General features: G+C 29.6%; 1 protein-coding gene and 2 long non-coding RNA genes across 3 annotated transcripts in view; 2 read left to right on the top strand and 1 right to left on the bottom strand.

The window, feature by feature from the left end:
- LOC143199428 (uncharacterized) overlaps positions 1–20,086 on the bottom strand; it is a 120,478-nt gene that overhangs the window by 19,965 nt on the left and 80,427 nt on the right. The window lies entirely within an intron of this gene.
- Positions 17,415–18,090, top strand: LOC143194083 (uncharacterized). The gene is made up of 3 exons (XR_013005182.1): positions 17,415–17,501; positions 17,627–17,876; positions 18,038–18,090. It is a non-coding gene; the product is annotated as an uncharacterized LOC143194083 (long non-coding RNA).
- LOC143194076 (uncharacterized) lies at positions 18,088–19,151 on the top strand. Its single transcript, XR_013005181.1, has 2 exons — positions 18,088–18,163; positions 18,801–19,151. It is a non-coding gene; the product is annotated as an uncharacterized LOC143194076 (long non-coding RNA).

Raw genomic sequence — 20,086 nt, 5'->3', positions numbered from 1 at the left:
AATTAGAAAAGGACAATTTTAATGATGACGAGTAGAAAGCAGATCCATTAACAATCATAATTTTTTAAGTAAACGATTTCGTCAAGAGTGCTTTTATATCAAGGTTTGTTCTACCAGTGGTAATTACCCAATCACTTCAGAATTGTCATCGAAGATATCGATAACCATTAAATAGGTTTCTTATATAACCTTTTGTTCTCAACGTGAGCAAATAATATGACATCTAACTATGCAGATATTTTTTTAATATACCTTATCTTCTACATTTTCCAACTTAATGATGAACGATATATGTTTTAACGTATCCACTTATTGGAGTTTTATGATATCTCCCAACAGAAGCACTTATTTTTGTTTATTTTAGCAGATTTATTACATTGTTTTTATTACATAATGTAAAAATAGTACATAACGTTATATATAATAACGTGTTATATATAATATATTGCCTACACCAAACTTCTTGCTAAATTTAATTAATTTTAATTTTTAATAAATTCAGTACTTCGTTGTTGAGGACATTAGTTACTATTGTTCAAAGTATTATTCAGTGCTTTTATGGCACTATTATTATATGGCACGTCATTCTCTAACAAAACTCGACGATTTTCAAAAGGAATTTCTAACTAAATAGAAAAAAGGAAAATATGCTTACATAAATTTTTGTTATATGTTAAATAATAAATTATATATTGTTATATAAATTGTTACATATATATATATATATATATATAAATGGTGAATGGAGATGGTGAAAATTAATGGATAATATTTTCAGGATAATATCTTCATTCATTGCTACTTCTTATATAAAACAAATTTGGCGAAAATTATCAATGATTTGAGTCAGACTCCTAATAATATAATGGCGAAAAGTGAGTCAATGTGTTTAATAAAACTTTCTAATAATTATCATATTCATTTATTTACAAAACCACAATTATAATTATATTAATGAACAACTATAAAGATACATGTCTCTTACGTTTTGACATCCATTATTTTAAATCAAATAACAATATGATGAACATGAAAGAGAGGCTGGAATCTGGGACGCATCATTTGTCTTACTTAATATAAAACCAGCGAATTTCATATGTTATTGTGACTTTTGCTTAGCTGGGTCAAAATCGCATAATGGGGTTTTATAAACATATTCACGAGATGACCGTAAAAGTACAATCAGAAATTATGAAATAAATAACCAGAAATTAATTATCTTCATGACAAGAATATATAATATATACATATATATATATATATATATATATATATATATATATATATATATATATATATATATGTTGTTCACATTTACCAACGCAATGGAGCTCATATAGTTAGTTGGCTAACAAAAATTTATGTGAGAAAATTTTCCTTTTTTTCAATTTATTTAGATATTCCTTTTGAAAATCATCCAGTTTTGTTGGAAAGTGACGATATTAGAACATATTATATCGTGCTAGAATCAGCTTTAATAAATTTGACAACAATGTTCATATAAAAATGATTTGGAAATTCAAACCGAACGAATATATATGTCGAAAATTAGTTCTCAAAAGACATGTTATTGTTCCACCATAGTTCCAGAAAAACACTGAATAATACTTTGAACAATAGTAACTGATGTCCTCAACGACCAAGTACTGAATTTATTAAAAATTAAAATTAATTAAATTTAGCAAGTATTTTAGTGGAGACAATATATTATATATAACAACAGAACTAGAGGAAATATTTGACACAAAATCCTTAATTAAATTTTAATTATTTATTATTCTAATATAATTAAAATTGTGCACACAAAACCTTAGCTATGTACTATTTTTACATTATGTAATAAAAACAATGTAATAAATCTGCTAAAAGAAATAAAAATGTTAGTACCATTTTTAGTAATGCTTCTTCTGGGAGATATCATAAAACTCCATTTTAATAATCAGAGACGTTTCTGCACCTATTTGATTGTGTAATGTTCGACGTTGCAAAAAAGATACGTCGTTAAATAAGAATTAATTAGAGGTCGAAAGAGTCATGACACATTGTTGATTACAAAGAACATTCTCCGAATAGCTGTGCTATGAAAAACTCGGCTGTCGAAGAGCGGCTTTTACTTTTCTATAGATTTTTTCATATAGAGTTGTTAAAAAACTAATTCGTTTGGTTTCCATTTATCGATTTTCTCATAAATAAAGATGACCACTGAATATTTTTTTTTATTTATTCGTTCGATGGCCCAACAATGACACCAGAGTATTCAAATTCAACTGTGACTGAAAACCTGACGTATTAAATAAAACAAAATCTGCTATGTACCTTTTAACAAAAATAATAAATTGTTACGTTTTCTAGTGGAGAATGTTAAATATCTTGGGGTGCATCTAGGCCGACATCAATCTTAGAAGCATATATTTGCTAGATGAAAATATCTTGGTATTAAACTAAAAAAAATTATTTGTCGGATAATAATCGAAGTTGTCCATAGATAACGAGATATTACCATTATGTATATACTAATTACTATAAGAAATACTTAATCCAACCTAGATTGCTGAACCACTAATTCGTTAGATATTAGATCCGTCAGAAAACGTATTATTCCGGGTAAAGTAAATACGTAAAAATATCGGGGAGTAGGTCCTTAAAATTAGTCATCGTATATATTGCGGCATCATATGAAGAAAACATTTCAAAGAATTTTTTTTGTATAAAACTAGTGTTGATTCTTACATTTTTTATCTGCTGAGTGTTGACACATGATTGATTAATTTTTTGTACGACACTGGGCACTTTCTAACTATTACTTGGTCTTATTGATACAGCATTAATTGGATTAATGAATAAGTGGATACATATAATCTAGCGCTTTAAAAAATTCACCTAACATCTGCAATGATAGGAACAAATGGTTCGTGGTTGAGGCCAAGTCTCGTTTCTTTACTTGTAAAATATCGCTTACTTAATTTGTCTTAAATATGCCAAATCATAAATGTACGGCGAATAACCCATTAATATGATGTTTTAGCTGATTATTTTGGCATGAAGTGTAAACATGAGCATTGACTTAATGGAGAATGAGTGGCCAACAAATGCTTCTTCTATACTATTCAGAAATAATTATCCTACAAATGTTTGGCTCGACTATGATTCATCTGGACTTCTGCGGTTATACGCAGTTTTTGATTTCTCTTGACTGCCTTTCTTTTTAATATTGAACCAATCAGCATCAGCCATTTTTGGAGAATTTGCCAAACTATGCGATATGCAAAATTATAATTTAATTAACGTGTACACTTAACACTTTTGAACTTTTTTGTATAGGTTATTTTTTTTAATTGCCTGATTAATGGTGTCCATTTCCCAATCTATATGGAGAGACCATTTCTAAAGTGCCACGTGACCAACAGCACTCCTCAATATCTTCTTCTGAAATCGTTTATGTCCAGAGTGCTCTTTTTTTGATACCCTATTTTTAGATGGCATATGTTCACATGGATTTAATAATTTCGTCCAAATAGCGGCACTCTATATTCTTCTAAATATAATATTCATATCTATCTTCTTCCTTACCCAAGCTTTTCAGCTTAATATGACATTTTACTGAAGTTTGAATAATATATATGATATATAAGTTTTGGCGGACTTTTATAACTTGGAATGTTAATTAAAAGTAATTAGTACTTGTTTTAGTTAAATTATTTACAATTCATTGTATAACTTTTCCCAACACCTTTCAGGAAAATTACAGACTAACCTTATGACGGTTAAAAACATTCTTCGTCTTTTGAAGCTTCGTTTTTTATTACATCATACATCTTACATATTTGTACCTCATAATTCAAATAAGCCTTATAATTGTCCGATAAACGAATATATTTGCTCTTAGATCAACTCGGAAAGATTCAAGCCATTAAGTTGTATTTTCGAATTTTTAGACCATTTGTGAATAATATAATATATAATCGAGCTTGACATGAACATTTTACTAATAAAATACTCGTAGCCATGGAATTCAGTGCTAACATAAACACATCATCTCGTCCTTTTGAATCACAGGACGGTATCAATTGCGTGATATAGTGATAGTGATACAAACGAACGAATACTGAATTTCACAATGTCGTTATTACTCCAATAAATAAACACTTAGACATTGATCACTTCCCAAACAGAACATAGGATTATGTATAAAATATAATAATATTTATTGACGCATTGCACATTAACCTTAATTGCTAAGCAGGACCACTAGATATTATTTCTAAGCTGTGGTTTTCATCAAGTAAATTTATTCCCCATTAGTTTTTGGTATTCAGGTCAAGACAGGTACCGAGAATATTTGCAGAACGATGTTAGTTTTTACGACAAGAATAAGTTGAGGTACAAGAGTGACGTGAGATTTAATGGTAGAACAAGGTGAAAGGATATTAAACAGAATCATAAAGTGGCCAGACATACGATTTATTTTAAAGTTATAAAAATACTTACTTAGAAAATTGAGTTTAAAATATAATTTAATTATAGAAGATGCCCGTGTTGGATTGTTGGTTTATAATGAACTAACATCTTTTTAAATTATCTCATGTGCAATTTCCTTTAGCATGTTGTAATAAATTTACAGATGATTTAGCTTTATAACGAGACGTATATTAAAAATACATGTGCAATAATAATAGAAAGTAAAACTGACCTGCATATATTATATCTATATGATTTCAATACCGTATATGAAACATTTCGAGATCATTAATATCAGACGGTCTAAGACTATACTAACAAATTAAACACTCGGAATTAGGATTTGTTATGTTTAAATTATCCTTACAGAAACCAATATCTCGGAATAACTAAAATTATATTTAAAGGATCTGCTAATAATGAACATTACAAATAATTATTAAAAGTGAACACACATTTTTACTTCCAAATATAAATGATATTATTTCAAGTTTGAACTGTCTGTCCGTTTTCCTTAATCGTTTTAGCTTAACATTTTTATTTAATTGCAAGTCTTGGGTGATTTGATTAAAAAAACAAAAAAAAAAGTTATACCGAAGTTTTTAATAATTTTACTGATTGCTAATAATAATCTTGCTGATATATTATAAAGATTTTTTCTACACTTACGATATTTATCATGATAATACCTACAAAAAGTATTGCTTGAACTTTTTTGTTGTTGATATGCTTGGAATTGATTGATTGAAAATAATCTCTATTGTAGTATTGTATCGTGTTTTTTCTTGTAGACAATCCTTGAAGAAGGAACTATGGAATGGCCCATGAATATTTATAGATTCATCATCAGTTATACAACAACAGAACAAGAAAAATACCAACAATTACGCAGCAGCAGGTTCCTCTTTTATTCTGTTTGATGTTCGTATAACGTTAGTATCGTTTCATCCTTTGACCTTTTCAAAAGTCAAGGCTCCAATTATGTGTACACGAACAAAATTTCAATCGTAAAACAACCGTGTGGGCATCTGTTTTAGCATACTATCGTATGTTATGCAGTTATCTAATTCTATATTTTAACAGAATTCTGCTGGAAAAAAATTAAAGAAGGCGAATTATTTATGATTATGATTTATGATTAAATAACTCTTTATTGAAATACATAATATTTGGTGTATGCAATGCTTGCACATTAAACATCAGCTTCGAGCTAGACTTACTAGTTGACTATTTATCTTGATCTCCCTTTACCATCAATGATAGTGATCAAATGTGGTAAATATAAAATGACGCTCATTGACAATTTTTTTTAAAATAACACAGAATAAAAGTGTATGTAACTGTAAAAGATATTAAAAATGTATCCATTTATTATATAAGAATGATAATTAATATCGGACGACCTTTAGCATTACAAAAATAACATAGCATTTAGCATCACAAAAAATTACTTTTAAAAATAACGGTTATTGCAAACAATTATATAAATAACGGGATGATTTTAAAGGCTATCAGGTACCATATTTTTATATGTTAAAATAGATATCAACATATTAAATGTACTTGTTTGCCAAACAAACAGAAATCGCAAGGTCAATAACAACTTTAGAAATATTCATCAAGGTGACCACATATTTGTCAGCACTTGAAAGACATGTTTAAAAAATGCATTAGAAACATATAATCGGTTAAAAGTCTAATAAAATAACTAAAACGTATTCTGTTCTTTCAGGGCGAATACATGCAAATGATTAGTTAATATCAATAAGCTAGGTATAATTATTATTCCTGGATAAAAGCACATTGGAGTAATATCTTTAAGCTTGTGTTAAGTATCCAATTAAATAGCTTTAGATCACAAAATAATGTATAAAGGATATTGCAAAGAACTAATATCTTATCTAGAAACTATTGTAGATGAAATAAGTTTGAACAAGTTACAATTTCATTATAAATAAAAACAATAATTTGTCGTGAATTATTGATTCTAATTTGATACCAGTTAAACAAAATGAGTTTAAATATCAGAAATATTAAAATATCTAAGAAAATAGATTTCTGAATAGTTTTCGATTTTCATAGTTTTATTTTGCAATATTATTGTATTTTATCGATCTAAAAATTGCCTAGTATATTTATATTTATGAAAGAGATCACTGATATGCACATTATTTGCTGTCCGAGATACCGTGAGTATCAGAATTGATGGTCTTGACATTTCTCTACATAAAATAACAATGTTCCATTCAGTATTATTGGATAATTCAGTGTATTTTCGACATTCATTGAATTTATTATTTAATTTCAAGAAATTTGCTGTCGAAAATCATTAAGCACATTTCGAAACTTATGTTGATACTGCTACGTCAGATCCCAATTATCGGGTTTGTGTTTAAAGATTTAAAAGTGGCGATTTTAATGTTAATGATGAAGAATGACGTTCAAAGTGAAATCTCAAAAAAACTATCAAACAGCTGAGCATGAACCAACTGTATGCAGATTTTTACATGCAACAAAAAAGATCCAGAAGGCGGAAAAATGTTTCAATTTCTCGGCTTCATTGCTTGATAGGGAAGAAAGGAAGGTTTTCTGTAGCGTATTGTTACTGTCGATGAAAAATGGATCTACTATGACAATTTCAAGGGCAAAATGTCATGGTCATAAAAAAATTATGGAAAATATTTGATTAGTATATATTGTACCAATTTTTCACAAAAAAATAACTTGTTAAAGTGAAAAAATGATTATGGACTTTGGTCATACAAACGCAACCACCTAACATAAACCCTGAATTTTTTAAATCGTTAAAAATTTCATAGTCACGATTCATGTATTGATCTGCCAGAAACTTTATGTTTTATTTTATTTAAAAGTAACATATATTAAATTGAAATTGTACTTACATCATATTGTAAAATCTGGCATTTATGTATATAACAACAATTTGAAATTGTTTACCACTATACGCGTAAAAATATATACATTTTAGCTCTTTAAAATGCCATTTCATAAGAAATGACGCAAATCTAAATTAATATTTGAGATATTTTCTAGCGATGCGATTTTTAATCTATGTTAACATTTTTTTTAATTACCTATGATCAAATACAATAATCGTAGGTTATAGAAAATTCGAAGTGAATATAATTATGAATAAAAATATTATTCTTGCAAAGTTTTCTCTATTGTTTTTTATAAAAATAATCTCTTCCACAAGGTATAGATGTTAATAATATTGCTATTTTAATCGGAATGTGATTCTAATAATCAAAAATATTGAGATTATTTCCGATAGTTTCAACTTTCTTTCCAGTTGTCTCAATTATTGTTTTAGATATGTGCGAACAAACGCCTGGAGGTCATATAGAAAACAACATGATAATTATTATACCCGAGGGTTTCTGTCGCGGCTTCATAAAAGTGATTTTTTAGTGATGTTCTTGACGAAGATATATATTATATCGTTTCGCTGACCTAGAAACCTGTCTCATTATATCAACGATTCCGATCGTATATCAATTGCGGGAATGTAAATTTTGGAAAATTAATTCTTTGACACAATTTTTATTTCACAGAGGCGAAAATATGAATTTAAAATGTACCCTAGATCTGGTAATATAATCATACCGTCAATTAACTAAATCATACAAACAATAAATATTCTAAATTTGTTTCAGCATTTCTATAATTTCAAATATCACTTTTTTGTTATACTTAAAGTCTCCTTTTTACCAAGTAGAGTTGGTCTACTGCTAACGTTGTCACCAAAGCACTACCCTTGGCATTAGGCCACCAACTGGTGATTAAGAAATTTGGAGATCATCCCAGACAAGCAAATAAGACATCTGACAGGATAGTTATTCCCTGAAAGATTTTGCACTGTAGTCGAAAAACAGAAATGAAAGCTTTTTTTAAAACAAATTTTTCTTCATCTCTATTTATATCCAATGAACCGACGATTTTTTCTATCAAAACTATAAATTATATTATTATATTATAATTTAACCATTAGCCAAAAATTTAATACAGATTCTGAATAAAATTCACGTGTAGAGACTTTAGTTTATTGTAGAGAATAATATTGTTGAAACCAAATAATAGTTTGATGAGTATTGTGGAGCAAGAGCACAAAGCATAATAATGCCTGATATACAAAACTGTGGCGATTTAAAATTTAAGAATTATTGAGTCGTTTTCGAAAAATATACTGTATTTATTAGTTATTTAAATCTATTTAGGCAATAAAAAACTATGATCAAATTGAATAAATAATCTCATCAATTTCTTCAGATCTACAAACTTTTTAAGCCCTTCACAAATATTTTCCAGAGAAAGACATTTTGCTCAAATGAACAAGTGATTGTATAAACTGATACCGATTTTGAACACAAAGGCAAATGATTCTTGAAAACGGCGTTGAAGCTTAATATATTAACAAATTACACAAATTCCTTGTTTCCTAGACATCGCTGGCGGATGAATGAATCACCGTAGTTGATTCATGAAGAAAAGTTTTAGAATTAGAAAAAAAATTACATCAATATTATTTTAATAGTAAATTTTCCAAACTACCATGGATAAGTTTGTATGCACCAAACCTGTTAAAAAAAACCGATCGACCTTACAGAACAGAAATTCGAATAAAAAATCTATCCAAATAGAAAATATAGTCCGCCTCTGGACAATTAAGACCTTGGCAAATAACACACCCATACAATGCCGCCCTATGTAAAAAATTAATAGCTCGTCTGAACGAATTTCAGCCGAACTAATCGTTCAATAAATGCAACGAAACGTTACATCAGAATGCCGCAATGTATATTTGGCAAAAACTTATTGGCAATTGATATAATAGTAACAACTACAATTGTCGAGCTGTTACAATAGTGAAGAAGGAAATAGGCGTGTCTTTACCACTTTTTGCATTCAAGAACGCTTGGAATTTGCTACAGATTCTAATAACGCTATGATTAAAATGTTGCTACAATAAACAACAAATCTACCATGAATTTAACTCAATCTTAAATATTCCAATATATTATATCATTAGCTTGATAGTTTTATATCAATTGAAAAATTCGCAGTCGATAAAATATAAATTTTGACCAAACATCATTTTATTTCTATTATAAGTCAACACTTACTAATATTAACGTTAATACACAACACAAAGTAATCGATGATATTTTATGTATATGTAAAAACGTAAAGCTTTGCCGATTTTATAATGACGTTTCTTCAGAAAATGTTTCTATCCCTAACTGTTGACGATGCCGCATTTTCAAGAGGATTTTGAACAAATATAAGGACTCATACATCATAGTTAGTTAACGATAGATGATTTTTTAGTCACCACGACACATTACGCTATAAAAATCTCATAATAAGCTCGAGAAGAAACTAGCCTGATATAGCAAGCGGAATTTTTAAGAGCTTTTTTAATGATTTTAATTCGGCTTTCAGTCGTATTCACTAGCATTCACTTAAGATTGCTTCAGAAGCAATACACGGTACTCTAAAGATAATTAAACTTCTTTAAACGTTACACCAGCTATGTACGAGTAAAAAAGTGTTGAATTAAGTTGCTATCTAAGCCAGTGTTGTCTTTCCATTGTTTCTAAACATAATAGTGCATGTAATTATGGGAATCTTTTTAGTCGATCTGAATGGTCAGTCGTCTGACGACAGCGCTGTATCCGCTAGAGATGTTGGGCCTACAAGCATTCTTCATGACATAGTTCGCATTAAGGAACTATATAATTTAAGAAAAGGCTAAATTGAAACTATAATCAACAGATAAATCATCTGCAATTACTCATAAAGGAACGCGTACCGAAATCAACCTTTTAAATTTATGATACAACGATTAGCGCTACAAAACATATGTATTTCGATTAAAGAGGACGATCTGGAGAATAGAGGAATTTATTATTATGAAGTAGTATACGAATAAACAATAATAATTAATGAATCCGACAAGGATTAGCAAGATGTAGTAATTATATGAAAAAAAAAATTTTTCTTAAAGGAAGTCGTTATACAAAGCATATTTTTCTAACCAAGAATTTCATTTACACTTTTGATAAAAGTTACCCATTAGTACTAGTTTGGAAGCAAGTTTCCAGTTTTTATTTCAGTCAAACAATTTTTTCTTATAAGATGCATTATTTTTCCGATTTGGAATTGAAATGTTGCCATAATGCCTGAATTTACAAAAGAAAATATTCAAATATTACTCTGTTAAAATCCCATTAAATGGTATCTAATATCTAATTTATAGCATTTTTCTTTATCATAGAAATTTAAATATAAAGAGTTATTTAGATTCATATTATAGAACAAGATATTTATTTATACAATTTAAAACAAGTTCTAATTGTACTGCATATCAAATTACCTCGAAACGGTATAAGTATGGATTATTTCATATTTAAAAATTACTTTTGTTCTGGTTGAGGTAATATTTTAATTTTTCCCGTGATGCTTTCATATCATCAGAACTGTCTAAATTAAAATGATTAATCTTTTAATGAAATCATTGCACTTTACTGTAAAATCGAGCTGAAGTGTTAATAATCCAATTTGGTGTTTGGTGAAATTATTATATAGACTGTATATTAACCATTCTATTCTTAACATGAGATTTAAAAACGTTTATATATTAATTGACATAGTTCAATTTAATGATTGATGAGATTGATTTTTTTCTTTTATTTCTTGCCTTTATGCTAGATACCTTTCTGTCCCCTGAAATCTGTGAAAAGTGATAACCCTTGAGAGCAGATCTAAAGAATATGATAGGCAAATAGTTTATATGAATATGGTAACTAAATATCTGTAATATGGTGCATTTTTGCTGTTGTAGGGGAGTATTTGTTCTTGGAATTCGTATGTTTTTTTATAACTATTTTCGTATGTATATTTAGTATAATTAAGTAATGTGATGTAATATTTGTTATAAATATAAGTGTTACTGATTAGAACATTTACTCAGCACTCTAGGAAATGCTCTATTTCTATGCATGAGTTGGCATCTTTAGTAAGTTTTTAATAAATTTATTTTCAATCAATTTCATAATTTTTTGCTAAAAATAATAATGAATGGCGTCCAATTTCAGTGTCTTAATTTTTCTGTGAATTATAACAAATTCATATCTTGGAAGAACGATCAATAGTCGCTCTTTTGTTACTTTTTTTTCTTTAAATTGTTTAAAATACATTTCTCTTTAAGAAAGTAATATTTTTGTATATTTGAACATTTACAGGTTATATTAACATGACAGAAGGACTTTATCAGCACCAGTAATGTACATACAATATTTGTATAATTTATTTATAATTATAAAAATGTGTGTTTGAATTTTACACATTAATTAACGAATTCCGAATTCAAAAAAAACTAAATCGATAAAGAAACCAGTTATGGAGTTATGAATACATCAATTAAACACAAAATATATATTTAAATGAAACTTCAACCGAAACAGAAACAATTACAACAGTAACAACAAAATAACCTAATATTTGTATCGTTTTTGGACAATTTGATGCATAACGTAATTAAACTTAATTATGTGTAAACAAATTACTAACTTTTACCGTAATATTAAGAAAAAATAGAGCATGTCTATTAAATTAAAAAATACATCAATAAAATTTCTTTTAATAGTGTTTCCTTTACAATGTCATAGTGAAAGTATAGAAATGCGATACCAGAATTTTGGATTCTTACTAAGAGTTTGCTTGTTTGCAAAAAATTAAAGGGTAGTTCAAGATATGATATTACTGTACTTTCTAAATAAAGACTTCTTCGATCAGTAACTTGATTTCAATGAATTATAATACCCTGAAATGAAAAATTATTTTTTAGATTTTGAGCAAATTGATTACGATTCTTTAAACCTAAGCTATTATTAAATGTTATATGTAATCATCATTGCCATCAACCCAAAGCTGATTTTTAGAGAGAGTATCAACTTTTAACCAATAACGCTGCTGTTAAAGTAGCTGTTTGGTTGCATGTTACTGTTGATAGTCAGCCGCATCTGTCTTGACCACGGACATATCACATTCTTGTTATTCACATCGCTCTTCTTGGGTTGTTGTAAACAAAAGTTTGATATTGCCAAGTCTGTGACGGATTCGTTGACCTTTTATCTGATAAATATGTCCAAACCATTGCAATCTGTAGCTTTGTACTAATTGTCGCATCTCAATCGAATAACCTGACTTCCAACACGATCTTAGAGATAATCATGTTATTATTGGCACTCCTTGGTATTGAAAGGTATTATATTTAGACTTTGAGGAATTCCAAATAAAAACCTCTTTAAAAATATATTTATCGATCTTATTCAAACAATTATTTTATAGAAATGAAAAAGACTTCAAATTTGACATATTATATTATATTATTTTTTAAGAAGCGTTAACATTTTGGTTTTAACTATTGCAATTTGTTTGTTATTTTAAAAATCAGTATAATCTCTGTTAAATCATTTAATTAATTGTGAGTTAGATTAACCAAATAATTTTTAATGTATAGTAATTTGATGGTTCTACAGTAGGTGCTAAGAATTACTCAATGTATATTGAAAACCATAGCAGCGATGATCGTTATGGATTTTATTACAGATAATCGAAAATACTCAACCCGGAGTGATTATACATTTTAAAAATATGCATATTTGAGTGTTTGTTTTACTCATCAGTATAAAACAATCTTCATTATTAAATATGATATAAATACGGTGTATAATCTTAATTGACCTGTCTTTTATCAAATTTAAATTATATTTTGGTTAGTTCATAAACAACCTTTCTATATCGCGCCTTCGCAATTGTATTTTTACTCAATAGAATACATGTAACTGAGCAAAGCCTTCGTGATCTTCTCAATAACTAAAACCAACACATTAAACAATAGATTGTAAGCATGCGTACATGTACTTGTGATTCTAAGACCCGTTAATTACCAATTTAATATGAACACAATGTAATTTAGGTAAATAAATGATGTAGCTCGGTGAATGGAGGTAAAACGAAATGAAACAGTGGTGTTTACATTATGTGATCGTTATTTATTGGCTATATAAAAAAATATGAAAAATACAATTAGATAAAACGGATGGCAGCGGTGTTACCTGGAGATGAGGCTTGGGCAGTCGATGATGGCGCGTCTAAACCAAACGATAGTTGAGCACTGAACGAATCGAAATACCCTTCAATAACATCCCAGATAAACGTTTCGGGGTTGCCAGCTATTCATTATCGGGTTCTAGTTGGCGCTGCTGGCACCCCGCCTGTGTTCAACATCTGGGATTATATTTCTGGGTATTTTGTAGACCGTTATTCCACGATGTAAAATTCGAATGGAATGACAGCATACACAAAATATTGTAAAATATTATCGGCGAACAGGAATAGTTGGCGAAACGTAAAGTTAACTGACAAAGGGCGTTGAATATTAAAAATAATTATGGCCAAACAGAAATTAAACTACCGTAGCTCTAGTGACAGCAGAAGTTAACATATAGTTGAGTGTATAATACTGTTTTGATAAAAAAATCATTGAATTACGAAACCCTTTATAATGGAAGCCAACGCTAAGCTGCGAAGGCAGTGCTGCAATAATCATAAAACCTGGACACTCTTGGATGGAATCATCGTTTACATTATTTCTTAGAGGTGGCCAGATTTATCTATAAAAAACCCCAAAAGAAGCCTAACAGCTGGACTGCCTGCCTCATACAACAAGAATGGGGGATATATATTCCGTTATGATTTGGGCGACAATATCGTAATATTTAGCTCGTCATCTCAATCACATCACTGATTTACGAATATCTGAACATCCTCAATGGTGAAACTCGTACTATAACTAGCATATTACTGCCAAACACTACCAGATGCTAAGATAGTAATGCGCCCGTATTGACAGACAAAAGTTTTAATCTTGCTTTGAGGAGCAGCAGAATATCATCAAACATCTTCCCTGGCCAACAAGCTTATCGGCAAATAACATAATTGAACCGCTATAGGAATATTAGAGCAGAGAATGAATAGTAGATTTTCATATCCAATATCATTACAGTAATTAGCGGATCTTTTGGCACAAGAATAGGACAACATTTCATTGGTAATTAGTTAGATAATATATGAATCTATTTCGCGAAAATTGCTGCTGCTTTAAAAGCTAATAAGTCAAGGTCTTCTTATATTTTGTCACCCCACCATCTCCTGTAATTTCAGAAGTTAAATCGATACATTTTTCAAACATGGTAACTTTTTTTTAATCAAGAATATATCAAAATCACATGAGTTATTGTCATTCGTTGCTGAATATTGGCTGGTTTAATGGTCATTTAAGGCGGCGGAAGTTCTATCGATGTTAGCGGTTAGTAATTTAGGAATTTCAGATCAAGAATTTATAAGAATATAAAATTTAGACGAAGCAAGGTAATTAAAAAACAGACCTTAAAAACCCAAAATTATTATAGTAATATGGATAACAAACCTTGATATTCGATACTCAAGAGATGTCTATGAACTCGTTTGCCATACCTGTAAAAAAAACATTAATTATTATAATGTTCTAAAAATTACTATAAACTTTATACTTTATATCACTTTTACAATTTTTCTTGTTCAAACTACAAATAAAAAATAATAGAAGAAGAGATTTCCCAAACGTTTATTTTGTATAAAATGTTAAAATACCATGAGAGACATTATTATTCAACGAGATAAGAGAAAGCAATATGGAAAAAAGTTATTAAATATTTAATAACATATCGCGTTATTATTTCGTTATAATATCCTGAGATCAAATTAAAATTGAAATTGTTCCGCATTTTATTAAATCCCGAAGAGTAAAAGGAAAGGGCGGAAACCGTTCACTACAAATAAAATGTATTAAGAATTTCCTTATATATCAAATGGATATATTGGGTGGGGCAAAGTTTCTATGTATGTTCATTTTTATGTATTCCTTTATAAGGATTTTTATACTGTTAATCTTATAACTAAGCAGTTTATATTATAATAAACATTAATAACATTTATTGAAAATTTCAGTCAGTCATAAAATAAGGCATACTTTTAATATAATCTACCCGTCTTTGCTACATTTAACAACTAACAATGATATAGAGATTGATTCGTTAGTTTTCTTAATCTATTCACTTATAAATGTCTATTTATTTGTTCTGGTTTTATACCCAAAAACACTTGCAAATTATCTTCAGACTTAAATTAAAATATTGTTTTCAATTAATAACCGTTGTAGTAATCTGATTCTATATTGATAATGTAAAAAAGTCCCTAACAGTAATCTCTAGAGCCATAGTTGGTCCTAAAAGTCATTAGAACTTGTTTTCCAATATAACATTTATCGTTTTGAAAGTGTCTCATCGAATTGATCGTAATATTTGTAATATGAAGTGTTTTTAGTTTAAGGCTTTGACAGAAAACTGTATTTATAACATTACAATTAAAAAAAAATTGAAAAATGTTTAATCTATTTGATTGGGTTCGGCAGCAGATTTCTACAAATCAAAGAACCACATTATTGAACGTCAAAAATGTCATTTTGAACTTACCATGATTAGCGTCTGTATACATTAGATAAATTAATACTAAATGAAAAACTTTTTAAATCAAAATAAATGCATGCACCTAATATTTTTCCTTCTTTGTTCCTATTCTCCCCCCTTTACCCAGCGCCTTTGGCAGTTCATTTGTATGATGTTCAAGTCTCCTCTGATACCTTTTGCTATAATGTATTATTTCCTGTTTTACTATTCGCGCATCAAGATACAAATACACATTGCCCATGCTCAGGAATATTGAGCATGTTCTTTAAAGCCTTGCTCTGAAACTTTTCAATATTTCCATATTGCTGTTGCTGGCTCTGCCCCATAATTGAATGCCGTATGTACAGATTGATTTGATGATGAATTTATATACCATCTTTTTTTTTCATTGCTTGAAGGAGAGTACCGGCCTATTAACCAATTTACACTATGGAGGCTGCTGTCAAGTTTTTTGCTCTTAATCCAGTTGTGCTTCTGCCTACGATCCTAGGATTTTACTAGAAAGGTCCAAGTATTTTGTATAATTCATATAATTTCACCCGCGTAAAGGTTTCTCTTCTCAGAGTGTAAGTAACATGAGTGGACTTAATTTTATTTGCCTTTATTCGTCATTGGTTGAACCATAAACTACCCACTGGAATTGGAACGAATCAATTTTTAAGTTAGAATGCACTAAAAGGACAGCAATGAGGGATTATGCTGTATAGGTGCTCTTTCATTAAATTTAAAGTGATATTTTCCATTTACCAATTTACCAATTACTGGTAGGATGCTTATAGGTCTATACAAGGCCCTATGATGTAGTGCATTATCCGATTTGGGCATAATCACGATTTGGGCACTTTTCTATCTTCGAGCATTTTCATTCTATCAGCGAAATATTCGAGCTCAAAGCACGTTTTGACGAGGCCTATGATTCCCTTGTATGAAGTTTCAGCACCTAATATTAATTATGTTTTTTTTAACACTTACATAACACTTCATTTGTTATTGAATTTGATATATGTTCATCAGAAGACATTGAATATTAACAGAATATCAAAATAAGATCAAATACAATTTATGCTGAAATTATATTATTATATATTATTAGATTATTACTAAGCATTAGCAACGTTATTTATTAGAAGAAATTTATAGTTAATGGCCGCATCTAAATTATAATTTTTCAAAAACAAGATTTTTTCACGACCATACCACTTTCCATTTTCAATTCCTGCATTGGGTAATTAAAATTCTTATCTTCAAATTAGAATTACTAGTTTACCTTGCAATATTTGCCGATTATTAAGCTGACGTAACAGTGATAATGTCAAATATTGAAACAGTCATAACTTTCTCCATAATTATTTTTATCGTTGTAACGATATTTGCTCTTCTTGTCCTTATTCTGGGCCATTACATATCTCCATGTGGTTAATTAATACAATATTCTTATAAAAAAATGAAGTAAGTAAATCAAAAAGTTTTGAAATATATAAAGACTTCACTATAAAGTAGGAAATATATAACACTTAAGTAATGCATATATTAAGAATCAAATAACGTAAATCAAGTTAAATTCACTATTTCAGAACAAGCATAAGAAATTAATAAAATCTGAATCGAATCTTAATCTGAATCCTGTTTGACTTCGATAGAGGGCAAAAGTGAAGGATATTTAGCAAGTCAACCGTCTAATTACAAATACATACAGATATCAAAAAGGAAAATCGTTGTAAAAACGCCGATATAAAGAGAAAGTGTGCAAATACCTTTACTAGCCAAACGCTTTCATTCACTGCGACAAAAATAAATAAGAAACACAAGCGTTTCTTTAGACAGGTATATTCTTAAAATACATATTTATTAGCTTGACAAAAACTGTAAATATGAGGTATATATATATATATATATATATATATATATATATATATATATATTTATAAAACCGAATATATTATACAGCAGGCTAATTAATCTAGTATAGGACTATATAAATCTAGTATAGCCTGGACTGGGACCATTTTCCTTGTCGGATTTTGCAGTCCGGCTTAACAGGATTCGAACCCGCGACTATCGCAACAGAGGAGGACCGTCCTGTCATCTTTACCACTGCGCCAATCAAGCCGGTTTGTTTGTAAATATAATTATTTTCACAATTAAGTAAATCTCTTATAGAAAAATAGCATCAATCAAATAAGTTTTGATTTCACGTTTTAACTAACTTGAAACAACAATGCTTCAAGGAGTTACAATAAACTAATTTTTTTCTTTTATTCAATTTGGAATAATCCACGCATACATTCATTTTGCATCCAAAAATAAAGGACATTTGCTTACTGAATACGAATTCATTTCTTAGAATGTTATTTGACTTTGATCTATAATTACCAAATACAACATACATCTTAGCATACAGTTTGCCATTATTTCAAATTTTTCAATTAAATTAATATATGGTGCTCCACAAACCCCTTGAACAACCAAGCAGTTTATTATTAATATAAACAATACTTTTTAATTATAACGTTCGTTCAACCATGTTACGTTTTTATTGATATATCCTAGTGAATTATTTAGAAAGAATGCGTTATCTAACTATTTTATTTTCTTATACGCCCAGTAGATTATTAGCGTCGAAACTGCGTTGACAACAATACCATATACCAATTATTCAAACCATATAAAACTTATCCGTCTAATAACCAGCGGCCATCTAAGTTCCCGGCTTGTGCAAGACCATATTCCTTTCACTGCTGATTTCAGATTCAGGCCAGAATCTATTGTTTTCCACCGAAGAATCCACGGAAGTTTGCTCGTTGTGTCGAAAGTAAACGAATCGGCGGGTAAGCCGATAACAAGTCGCTGCTGGGAATTGCGTGATTCGCCATTGTCTCGGTTCAACTTGATGAAATATTAATGGGATGGGATGATTATCGCAAGCATAATTTGACGGGTGCATGAGGACAGAAAAAACTGCACTAAACGCCAGAACGAATCTTGTCGAAGTCTATTTGAAATATAATGAACCTACAAGGCATTCGAAAATGTTCAAAATTGCTTTTCATAGAATTGGGGAATTGTCTATTCTGAATATATCTATATTACATAATTTAAGAGGCATTTTTATTATGACTGAATTGAATTAAATGAATGTAACTGAATTGGTAAACTCAAAGTTCGTCGATATAACATTAAGTGCTTGCTCGTATCCTGATAATTTTTTCACTTTAAAAATATATTGAGAAAAAATTATATAATGTATATTAATAAAAATATTGTCTATAATCAATTTCTACAATTTTTTCCATATTTAACATGGCGACATCGTGTCGAAAGAACGGTAAGGCAGTACTCCAATTATCGATCCATCTTCGCACTTCTTCAGCACTTCGAATCCGTGTGCCACCCACGCTATTAACTGGTGAGTCCGTTGGGTGCTTTAGAACTTCCCATTTGAGTTGCAACAGCTTATCCCTCACAACTCTTGCAACGTGTGACCGAGCATTGTGATGCACTTTGCGTCTCCCGCTCACTATTGCTGGCTTTTTTTGCAACAATGCGTCGTTCATTTTCTTAAGTTGACATCGGCAGACCTCTGTAGTGATAGACGGTCATATCGTGTCGAAATAAAGATATATCTTTGACAACCATGTTCGTTCATTTTCAATATTTCGAAACCATGTGTCATGCAAGCCATGTTGTATCGGTCTTAGCTGACTCTAATCAGAAGGTGCTACGTCTGGTAAGTACTCTGACTACGACAGAACTCAGATCTATGAACGTGTAGCTGAGGGATGTCATGCAAAAATATACCTTTGCGTCTGTTACTCTCTATTGGGGTTTTCTTTGCCACCTGATAAAATACGCCATTTAATTTGTTCAGTTTATCGACAGCAACAATTTCATTTGTTTTTAGCTGCTCATAATATACTATTCTTGCTGATCCTACAATATGCACAGAAAGATTTATGAATCATGAATAATCTCCTTCAGTGATGATTTTGGGCTCTGCTAGACTAACCTATGACCGTTAGCCCATGGGATAGTCG

Source organism: Rhynchophorus ferrugineus, unplaced genomic scaffold, assembly GCF_030347505.1.
Source record: "Rhynchophorus ferrugineus isolate W39M unplaced genomic scaffold, kcgeb_rfMv2 rfM1, whole genome shotgun sequence".
In the NCBI taxonomy this organism is placed as follows: Eukaryota; Metazoa; Arthropoda; class Insecta; order Coleoptera; family Curculionidae; genus Rhynchophorus; species Rhynchophorus ferrugineus.
The sequence above is the reverse complement of the archived record's forward strand: the minus strand, read 5'-3'. Positions and strand labels throughout refer to the sequence as shown.